This window comes from Cervus canadensis, chromosome X (assembly GCF_019320065.1).
Source record: "Cervus canadensis isolate Bull #8, Minnesota chromosome X, ASM1932006v1, whole genome shotgun sequence".
NCBI lineage: Eukaryota > Metazoa > Chordata > Mammalia > Artiodactyla > Cervidae > Cervus > Cervus canadensis.
The window spans coordinates 114573758-114585530 of record NC_057419.1 but is presented as its reverse complement, the minus strand read 5'-3'; the positions used below and the strand labels follow the sequence as shown (position 1 = coordinate 114585530).

The 11773-nt window shown below is 46.5% G+C and overlaps 1 pseudogene; it reads left to right on the top strand.

The window, feature by feature from the left end:
* The first annotated feature begins 1212 nt into the window (after positions 1 to 1212).
* LOC122435937 lies at positions 1213 to 2640 on the top strand (annotated as a pseudogene).
* Positions 2641 to 11773: the final 9133 nt, after the last annotated feature.

Below are 11773 nucleotides of genomic sequence, written 5' to 3'. Positions count from 1 at the left end.
CTACATGAACCGTGAACTTCCAGATGTTCAAGCTGGTTTTAGAACAGACAGAGGAACCAGAGATCAAACTGCCACCATCTCCTGGATCATTGAAAAAGCAAGAGAGTTCCAGAAAAACATCTATTTCTGCTTTATTGACTATGCCAAAGCCGTTGACTGTGTGGATCACAATAGACTGTGGAAAATACTGAAGGAGATGGGAATACCAGACCACCTGACCTGCCTCTTGAGAAACCTGTATGCAGGTCAGGAAGCAACAGTGAGAACTCGACATGGAACAACAGACTGGTTCCAAATAGGAAAAGCAGTACGCCAAGGCTGTATATTGTCACCCTGCTTATTTAACTTATATGCAGAGTACATCATGAGAAACACTGGGCTGGAGGAAGCACAAGCTGGAAACAAGATTGCTGGGAGAAATATCAATCACCTCAGATATGCAGATGACACCACCCTTGTGGCAGAAAGTGAAGAAGAACTAAAGAGCTTCTTGATGAAAGTCAAAGAGGAGAGTGAAAAAGTTGGCTTAAAGCTCACCATTCAGAACACTAAGATCATGGCATCCGGTCCCATCACTTCATAGGAAATAGATGGGGTCGATCGAATCAGTGGCTGACTTTATTTTTTGGGGCTCCAAAATCACTGCAGATGGTGATTGCAGCCATGAAATTAAAAGACGCTTACTCCTTGGAAGGAAAGTTATGACCAAACTAGACGGCATATTAGAAAGCAGAGACGTTACTTTGTCAACAAAGGTCCATCTAGTCAAGGCTATGGTTTCTCCAGTGGTCATGCACGGATGTGAGAGTTGGACTATATTGGACTCTGTGGGAGAATGCGAGGGTGAGATGTTTCGAGAGAACAGTATCGAAACATGTATATTATCTAGGGTGAAACAGATCACCAGCCCAGGCTGGATGCATGAGACAAGGGCTCGGGCCTGGTGCACTGGGAAGACCCAGAGGAATCTGGTGGAGGGGGAGGTGGGACGGGGGATCGTGATGGGGAATACGTGTAAATCCATGGCTGATTCATGTCAATGTATGACAAAAACCACTACAATATTGTAAAGTAATTAGTCTCCAACTAATAAAAATAAATGAAAAATAAAAAAATTAATAAAACTATTGGTCTGTACATCCTTCAAAAAAAAAGGAAGAAAGAAAGCTGAGCGGCCAGCCGCTGTCCCGCGCATCCTCGCGCGGCCGGCCTGGCGGGCGGAAGCGCCAGCGCACGGTGGGGCTGACGCGCGGAGCCGGCCGACAGCAGCGCCACCATGCCCGCGGACCACCGCCGCATCCCTGGGCCGAGGAGTCGCAGCCGCCGCAGCTGTACGCGGCCGGCGAGGGCGAGGCGCCGGCCCCTCGCGACCCGGCGCGGCTGCGGCCGGTGTACGCGCGCGCATGGCTGCTGAGCTAGGCTAAGGGTTCGGCCTACTTGGAGGCAGGGGGCCCCAAGGTGCTGTGCGCCGAGTTGGGCCCGCGCCAGGCCGAGGGCGGCGAGCGCGGCGGCTGCCTGGCCAGGGCGGGCTGCGAGGCCCCCGCGGCGCTGAGCGGCCGCCTGCTCTGCGACTTCCGCCGCGCGCCCTTCTCGGGCCGCCGGCGCCGTGTCGCGCCGGGCGGCGGTGAGGAGCGCGAGCTGGCGCGGGCGCCGCAAGAGTCGCTCGAGCCGGCCGTGCGCCTGGGCCGCTACCCGCGCGCGCAGCTCGAGGTGTGGGCGCTGCTGCGGGGGTACGGCGGCTCGCGCTGGCCACCCCGCTCACTGCCGCCGCGCTCGCCCTGGCCGACGCGTGCGTCGAGATGTACGACCTGGTGGTGGGCTGCGGCCTGAGCCGCGCGCCGGGGCCCGCGCCCGCCTGGCTGCTGGACCCCACGCTGCTGGAGGAGGAGCGCGCCGCCGCTGGCCTCACCGTTTGGCGCTCGTGGCGGTGCTCAAGCAGGTGGCCGGGCTGCTGGGCAGCGGGGAGGGCGGCCCGACCGAGAGCTGGGCGGAGGCCGTGCCCCTGGGGTTCGAGGGCTGCCAGCGCCTCTACCCCGTTCTCCAGCAGTGCTTGGTGCGGGCCGCCCGCCGGAGGGGTGCCGCCGCGCCCCTCTGAGCCCGAGACCCGAGTAACGACGGACGCCGAGGACCGAGCCGCCGCTGCCGCCACAAGGACCCGCGCCGTCGGCCTGCAGACTGCGTGCGCCGAACTGCAGCTGAGACCTGGGAGCACCATAGAGGGTCTGCCGAGGCGTGCTCAGAATAGCTGTGTTGGAGCGATTCTTTCCAGACTGCTTCGTTAAAGAAACCTTTCTAATTGAGTTGACTCCCAGCCACGACCCAGTTGAAGGAACCTGCCAGTGCATCTTGACTCCTAAGTTGGAAAGGACTTCCGCTGGACTCATCGGGAAACCTGGAGCTGTTGTCCTGCAAGGGATGGACCCTATCCAGGCCAGCCGGGGACTCTCTCCTGAATAACTGGGCTGCTTTTGAGAGCGGGAACAAGGGGGCTGTGCCTTCCACGTACATCTGAGCCCAAACAAAAGCGCTTATAATCGGAAACATTCTTCTGTCGTTTTTGGTACCGACTTTAATGAGTAAGGCTCTTCCGAGCTGGGGAGTGTGTTCTCAGGGCTTGGGCCAAGCATTATCTTTCATGTGTCCTGGTGTCGCCGGTCCACCAGCGAGACGGCACCTGAACTGCCAGGAGTGAGAGTTTCTGGATGCTGGAGATGGAGTCTGGCCATTCTGTAGGGCAGAGGGGTCTCTCTGGCCACGAGGGTGGGCTCTGCCGTGAGTGGCTCCTGAGCCCTGCAGGTCTGTGCTCAGGTCTGAATTGGCAAAAGGGCCGCCTGGGGTCCTCCCTGCACCAGCTTGGTGTGACCTGAGCGTGTGTGTCTCAGGGGCCTGCTCAGCTCTAGGAAAGGCTGGCTTGAGGCAGCTGAGAGACCAGAATGAGGCCTGGGGACCACACCAAGAACCCCTGACGGGGGGAAAAACCCAAACTTTATTTGCCCCCAGTGACATAATATATAATTCCAAAGCAGATCTGCAATGTCTAGAATCACAGCAGCAAGGAACAAGACAGAAACAAGGCACCTACAGGACCGAGGCCGAGCCTGCTGGGCGAGGGGCTGGGAGGCCATGAAGTCAGAAGAAGGCAACTGGAACTGAAGAAGGGTTAGCCCAGCTTCAAAGTGGCCGCGTGGAAAAACAGGGCAGAGACCTGTGGGAAGGGGCCAGTTACATCCCATTAGATGGACATTTACAAAACCCTATCAACCCCCAGATGAGAGTCTTCCACATGAGATGGGAGGCAAACCACACACCATATATGCAGTTCTGTGTCACTGAAGAAACCCAAGTTTAAAAATCTATGTTACTCGTGTATTACCATATGTGAAATAGATGACCAGTCCAAGTTCGATGCATGAAACCGGGCACTCAAAGATGGTGCACTGGGGCAACCCAGAGGGATGTGATGGGGAGGGAGGTGGGAAGGGGGTTCGGGATGGGGGTCACAGGTACACCCGTGGCTGATTCATGTCAATGTATGGCAAGAGCCACCAGAATAGTAAATTAATTAGCATCCAAGTAACATAAATTAGTTAACAAGAACAACAACAAAATAAATCTGAGCGCCAAAGAATTGATGATTTTGAACTGTGGTATTGGAGGAGACTCTTGAGCATCCCTTGGACTGCAAGGAGATCCAACCAGTCCATCCTAAAGGAGATCAGTCCTGAGTGTTCACTGGAAGGACTGATGTTGAAGCTGAAACTCCAATTTGGCCACCTGATTCGAAGAGCTGACTCATTTGAGAACACTTGATGCTGGGAAAGATTGAGGACAGGAGGAGAAGGGGACAACAGAGGATGAGATGGTTGGATGGCATCACTGACTCAATGGCCATGGGTTTGGGTAGACTCCAGCACTTGGTGATGGACAGGGAGGCCTGGAGTGCTGTGGTTCATGGGGTCGCAAAGAGTCGGACACGACTGAGTGGCTGAACTGAACTGAACTGAGGTTATCTATACTATTATCCCACTGGAAATTCCTTCATATTGTGAACAATGATTCGTCAGAACAAAATGGTTCACTGAGAATCTTAGGATATAGACTCAGAGTGGCCTTGGATGTCTTCTAGTGCTATAGCCTGACTTGCATAACCAGTCCTCACCCCAAATTAGTCTTTTCAAGACTTAACTCTAATGTGATTGTATTTGAAGATAGAAAGTTTTGGAGATGAATTTAAAAGAGGTCGTGAGGGGTGAGTCTTAATTCAACAGGATCAATGGCCTTAGAAGAAGAGGAAAAGAGAGAGAGATATCTCTTTCTGCCCACACACACTGAGGAAAAGCCATGTGAGGACATAGGGAGAAGGCAATCATATGCTGCTGCCTTAAACTTGGAGTTAACAGCCTCCAAATCTGTGAGAAATAGATTTCTGTAGTTTAAGCTACCTAGTCTATGATCCTTTTTTTGGACAATCTGAGCTAAGACACCTAATCTAGGGTTTTCTTAGCTGTGATCTGGAAAATGCTGTTCTGCCTGGACTGTTAGTAGGTGTTGGTTCTATGGTCAAACGCCTTTGAGAATGTTGCATACTATTAATATCTATTGATAGTTCACTACTTACATTAGACTCTTGAAGGCTTTCAGAGCCCTAGAATGAGGAAACCTGGTTACCATTGTGGGAGGAGCACCTTTTAACATCTACATCACAGATTTCTTACATGGGGCCTGTGGAAGTCCTGGGGATTGCTTCTGTTCTTGTTTCACACCTATCCAGGCCTTGACTTTGCTAACTCCACAGCTACTGAACCAGAATATCTAGGGGCAGAGTGCCCCAGATTACGAATGACTAAAAGCAGATAGATTTTTGAGGAGCTGAGTTTGGGAACTACTATTCCAGAACAACACTCTCGTGTTATAGGTGAGGAATTTAAGATCCTTGGAGAGAAATTGCTTGCCCAAGCATGAGTGCAGAGCAAATATTTGGACCATTTCCCCCTCCACTATAAATAACCACTGGGGTTTTTGATAGTTCTCCCAGCAATCGTGTTTCCAGCTTGTGCTTCATCCAGCCTGGCATTTCCCATGATGTACTCTGCCTGTAAGTTAAATAAGCAGGGTGACAATATACAGGCTTGCTGCACACCTTTGCGAATTTTGAACCAGTCCTTTGTTCCATGTCTGGTTCTAACTGTTGCTGCTTGACCTGCATACAGATTTCTCAGAAAACAGGTAAAGTGGTTTGATATTCTCATCTCTTTAAGAGTTTTCCACAGTTTGCTGTGATCCACACAGGCAAAGGCTTTAGCATAATCAATGAAGCAGAAGTAGATGTGTGTTTTTTTTTTTTTTTGGAATTCCCTTGCTTTTTGTGTGATCCAGTGGATGTTGGCAATTTGATCTCTGGTTTCTCTGCCTTTTCTAAATCCAGCTTGAACATCTGGAAGTTCTCGATTCACACACTGCTGAAGCCTAGCTTGAAGGATTTTAAGTATAACCTTGCTATCATGTGAAATGAGTGCACTTGTGCGGTAATTTGAAAGTTCTTTGGCATTGCCTTTCGTTGGGAGTGCTGGATGTCAATTATATCGCAATAAAACCTGGGGGGGAAAAGGACCAAGGTATCCAGCAGACGAATTTTTGTGTCTTAGTTGAAAATTCCCTAGAGAATGATGACTTCTGAAATCAATACTAAGTCATAAGAAAAGTAGATGGTTGAAGGAAACTAGTGCCTAGATGCTAATACCCTTTCCCTTGAGATGGTACCTATGGAACCCAGGGAGGGGAGAGAGAGAGGGAAAAAAAGAACTCAGGGACCAATCAAGTGGCATATTTCAATCCTGCCTCTCAGCACATAGCCTCTAATTCAGCTTAAATTGGGAAACAGAATCTCACAAGCAGCACAGTTATGGAGACTGATGAAGCGACCCAGAGTGGACTTCCTTCCTTTGAATGGACTCCATGGGGGACTGGAGCTTTGGTACCAGCAGCTGCCCCTTGGGCCCTTCCTCCTCCTCAGCGAGTGCAGACGAATTTGGGTAAGTCTCTCCTGGTTCTTGAATCTCCCATATTGATTGAGATTCTGAGTTTTATTTGGTGGTGGAGCAGGTTACCTGCCCCCTCCTAGTAGGAAAGATACTAGGCGGAGCCCAGTTGAAACATCTTGGGGATACCCACTCCCGGTCTAGACACTGAGTGGGGCTCACTTGAAAGATACCGAGGAATTCCAACCCAGTCAAAAGATGCTAGGTGGGGGGCTGGCTGAAAGATGCCAGGAGAATTTCCCACCCAGTGGAAAGGTACTGGGTGGGAGGGCTCGATTGGGAAAACATCAAGGAATACCCAGGACTTGGCTGAAAGATGCCAAGGTCACTCCATTGGAGGGGACTGAATGGTCTTGGCTGAGTGTTTAAGTAAGAGGCTGATCTGACACTTTTCCTCAATTTGACTGCCTTTATAGAATTTGTCAGGATAAAAGTGAGGAAAATACATGAGAGCTTTGCTCTGAAGAAAAGGGATCAGACTCCTCCCAGCCGGTTTCGGTTTTCTCAGGTGACTGAGAAATTTATGGGAGTGGTGGAGGCCTAGTCCTCATACCGTGCAGTGGGCCCATAGGGAAACCCACTCATTAATTAAAATACTTGCTCGTCCGGGGATCCCACATAAGAACTGGCCATTCAGCGACCTGAGCAGCCGTAATGATCTTAGATTGCTGGAGGCAGAATCCGAGACACAGAAAGACAAGCTGAAGTGACTCTGGGGTAACTCCTGAAAGAGTTAGGCTCACAAGCAGCACATGGGCCCACTACACAAGTTCACTAGTGATCTCTCAACAGAAATAAAGGGGTGCCAGAAAGTCAGCCTCTAACTCTCTAGCCAGTTTCATGTACAATACATATGGAGCTCATAGTTGCAACAACCTAATTAATTGGAGAAATTCTACTAAGAGAGAGCTCAACCTAAAATGGCCAAACTTGGGTTCTTTTGATAGTCTAAAATTGGTATTTTTACATGCACAATTAGAAAAGGCCGGCTGTGCTTTGACTGCTTTCTAGCAGCTTCTAAAACCAGAAATGATAGAGCAACTTCTTCCCAGAAAATCAACAAGAAATTGCTTGAATCTATCAGAATTAAAAGGCTGCTAGGACTGACTTTGCCAGCTTGCAGGTCTAATTGAACTGGGAAGTCACATTTGGCATTTATGCCATTTGGCTTTTCATTTTGTGGCATCCCTTTACCATCTTTTTGGGGCACTCTTGCCACTTGGCTTTTGATTTCCGGGCATCTCTTTGCCTTTTGTTTCATTTGGAGTGTGACTCCTGGCTGGTGAAGTTCTCGTTTGGTTTGGTTTGTTGGTTTGGTTTGAGTGCACAGACATCTGATACAAACTGTTTGAGCTAATATGTGAATTAAGGTTCCACACCCGACCTGGGAACCCTTTGGGAAAATATTTTTAAATGATTGGTTAATCTATAGCTATGATCCAATGGCAAGAAAAATGGCCTGAAACTATTAGATCTTTATTGACATAGGATAGGAAAATGAACTGAAGTTCCCTTATGTCCAGGACTTCCTCCTGTAATCAACAGCCTGTGGCTGATTAAACCAAGACCCCTACTTCCCCAGAGGGACAGTCCTTGCTGGGACCAATCTGCCCTTGTCATCAGGGCCAAGTTGAGCACTATCTGGTCTAAATTTCGGCTATAAAACTATGGTCACAAAAAAAGAATACAATTTTTGACAATGTGGTCACAATATTCTTTAGAGTCCAGAGGAAGCTTGAAGAAAAAAATATCTTTTTAAGAATTGTTGTCCCGAGGAAATAAGTCCTTCTATACCTTTAGACCAGATGTCTCTGGATCTAGACCATGTCTAATTCCTGAAACCAAAAGGAACAAAAGGAGAACAAAGCCTTTTAAAATCTTACTCCAACCATTTTTTATGCATAACTAAGTTTGGAAAACAAAGCTATAGGGTCTCTTGTGTCTGTTTGGATGTATGTATGTCTCAGTGTGTGTCTTTGTTTCTTTTGATAATATTGCTGATTGCTGAGATCAGTTTGTAAATGAGCTGTAATCTGATTGGCCTTAAAGAAAAAGTAAAACTCAATCCAATTGTTTGGTTGTGGCCAATTACCTTTGTCTAGTACTTCTGGGTTACCTTGGTGGATTTCTGTTCTCTAGGAACACCCACTAGGAAATTTATTTTAGATGAGTGTTCAGTCCTGTTCTAGCTTCATGATATTACTAGATGGGATTCTCTCACCTGGCCAATTAATGATACCTGCTCTGGGGGTGCTGGCCATAGATTTAAGTTTTCTCTTAGGGTCATTTAAACTCAATCAGAGTGATGAGCTAAGTCTCTATTAAAAAAATTAACCTCTCATCTATGAAAAGGTAAAGTCCCACAATTATGGAGTGGATCTACGTGGTTAATATCAGGCTATGGTCATTTAAAAGCTCCTCTATGTTGAGAAGTGTTAAATCATACTAAAACTGATCAACCTGGTACTCATGAGACAAGCCTGGGTGCTTTCTGAACTATGTCTATTATTACCCTTAGAGAGGGTGATTGGTATGGAACTCAGTGGAATTGTGGAACTAATTTATGGCCTTCACATCTACAGGGATGGATATGAAGGTGTAGCCTGGGATTCCCATGAATTTAAGGTCATACATGATAATGAATTAGAGGTAACCCTAACCAATCTACCATTGGTATGATCGCAATGGGTCAAAATGTGTATTCTACTGGTATGACCATTTAGCAGCTTGCGTGTGTGTGTGTGTGTGCATGTGCCTTCAATGGGGTTGGAGGATGTAATTGACCATATCTATGCCTTAACAACTTTCATAAGCTTTAAGTGATAGTAATTGGGCTATTAGCTTATTTTTATTATTATTAGATTTTTTCCATTTATTTTTATTTGTTGGAGGCTAATTACTTTACAGTATTGTAGTGGTTTTTGTCATACACTGACATGAATCAGCCATGGATTTACATGTGTTCCCCCTCCCAAGCCCCCCTCCTGCCTCCCTCTCCATTCCATCCCTCTGGGTCTTCCCAGTGCACCAGCCCTGAGCACTTGTCTCATGCATCCATCCTGGGCTGATGATCTGTTTCACCCTTGATAGTATACTTGTTTCAATGCTGTTCTCTCAGAACATCCCATCCTCGCCTTCTCCCACAGAGTCTAAAATTCTGTTCTGTACATCTGTGTTTCTTTTTCTGTTTTGCATATAGGGTTATCATTACTATCTTTTTAAATTCCATATATACGCGTTAGTATACTGTATTGGTCTTTATCTTTATGCTTTACTTCACTCTGTATAATGGGCTCCAGTTTCATCCATCTCATTAGAACTGATTCAAATGAATTCTTTTAATGCTTTAGCTCTACACCTAAAGCAACTAGAGAAGGAAGAAATGAAGAACCCCAGGGTTAGTAGAAGGAAAGAAATCTTAAAAATTAGGGCAGAAATAAATGCAAAAGAAACAAAAGAGACCATAGCAAAAATCAACAAAACTAAAAGCTGGTTTTTTGAAAAGATAAACAAAATTGACAAACCATTAGCAAGACTCATTAAGAAACAAAGGGAGAAGAACCAAATCAACAAAATTAGAAATGAGAACGGAGAGATCACAACAGACAACACTGAAATACAAAGGATCATAACAGATTACTACCAGCAGCTCTATGCCAATAAAATGGACAACTTGGAAGAAATGGACAAATTCCTAGAAAAGGATAACTTTCCAAAACTGAACCAGGAAGAAACAGAAGATCTTAACAGACCCATCACAAGCACGGAAATCGAAACTATAATCAGAAATCTTCCAGCAAACAAAAGCCCAGGACCAGATGGCTTCACAGCTGAATTCTACCAAAAATTTAGAGAAGACCTAACACCTATCTTACTCCAACTCTTCCAGAAAATTGCAGAAGAAGGTAAACTTCCAAACTCATTCTATGAGGCCAACATCACCCTAATTCCAAAACCAGACAAAGATGCCACAAAAAGAGAAAACTACAGGCCAATATCACTGATGAACATAGATGTAAAAATCCTTATTAGCCTATTGAATTCTGAAATCTCTATGATGAGAAAGGCATTGCTACACAACTGCAAGGCCCTTGACGCCTTATAGGATCTCACAGGGATATCTGTGCTATAATTCAATCTGAATGCCAGATTTTCAAACCTGGTACATCCTTTAATGTAACACATTTGAACCACATGAAAAATCAGATTTCTGCTTTAAGTGACCCATTCCCTAGTCTTGACGATCTTTAAAAAAAAAAAAACCAAAAACTGGTGTAGGCGGCTCATGGCTAAAATATTTACTTTTAATTCCACTATATCATTTGTATTTTGTTTCACAAGATTCTTATTGCATTACCAAGTGTGTGACTGAGCCTCCAATGAAAATGATGACTAGACTTGAAGCAGCTGATCAAATGTATAGCTCAATATATGATGAATGATTTTAATAGTGTAACTCTAGGTATGAAAAGTGGAGAAGGCAATGGCACCCCACTCCAGTACTCTTGCCTGGAAAATCCCATGGACGGAGGAGCCTGGTAGGCTGTGGTCCATGGGGTCGCTAAGAGTTAGACAGGACTGAGCAACTTCACTTTCAATTTTCACGTTCATGCATTGGAAAAGGAAATGGCAACCCACTCCAGTGTTCTTGCTTGGAGAATCCCAGGGATGGGGGAGCCTGGTGGGCTATCATCTATGGGGTCGCACAGAGCTGGACATGACTGAAGCGACTTAGCAGCAGCAGCAGCAGGTATGAAAAGATGCAACAAGAGGGAATACTTTCCTGGACCATAACTAGAAGACAGGTGTCCAGAGATCTTTGACTATTAAGACCTAGTCCAGTAATAGCACATTGAGTGTCTTGTCAACAAAAACCTTCTCCAGAACTGGGAACGAGCCTTCCCAGCAATGCAGGACAACGTGGTCATGAAATGCCTCCCAAAGTATGGTCGGATTTATGACCACAAGGGGGCCGTGTCAACTACAAATTGGCACTTTCCAAGAGCATTGCCAATGACTGAACAACAAAGGCATTTGCCATCTGCCTCTAAGGAGATTGAACCCCATGCTGCTTTAGCTGTCGACCTTCAACAACCCCTGAGGGAGTGCAGAGTGGAGTGAGGCACTCTGTGCTTCAGGGAATCTGATGGGAAAGGTCTTTAAATAGTTGGATGTTTTTAGGAACAGATTTTATGATCTCAATCCTTGCATCTCCTCATATCTAGAGAAGCACTAAATCCATTCATGGTGATATCAGATCCTCATGACTAACAAAAATCCTTTTGCAAAATGACTACTTCATGGTATTGAACTCCCCCTTCACCAAAATCTTATATATTGACTTTCCCCCACTGCCGCTTTGGAGCAGTCTCTCAGAGCTGTCTGAGATGCTGCCTCCTGGGCTGCAGTCCTCATGTTGCCCCAAATAAACTTAACTCAACAACTCTCAAGCTGTACATCTTGTTTTAGCCAACAGTTCATTAACAGGTAGGACAGTGAGGGATCTTTAATTCATTCTCACTTACTCACCATTTGGGCAAGAGCATTCTCTACTGGATCCCCAGAAGTGTTCTCATATTCTATAACCGGGCTTGTGTGGGCCCTTATCTTTCATCTTCCAGAAATCCCTGTCTCTGTCAGCCTCCCACCCTTGTCTCCAAAGCTGTCAAGCACTGTGCAGGATCTGAGATTTTATCCTACTTACATATGAACAAGTTAACCTGCTGTATATACAT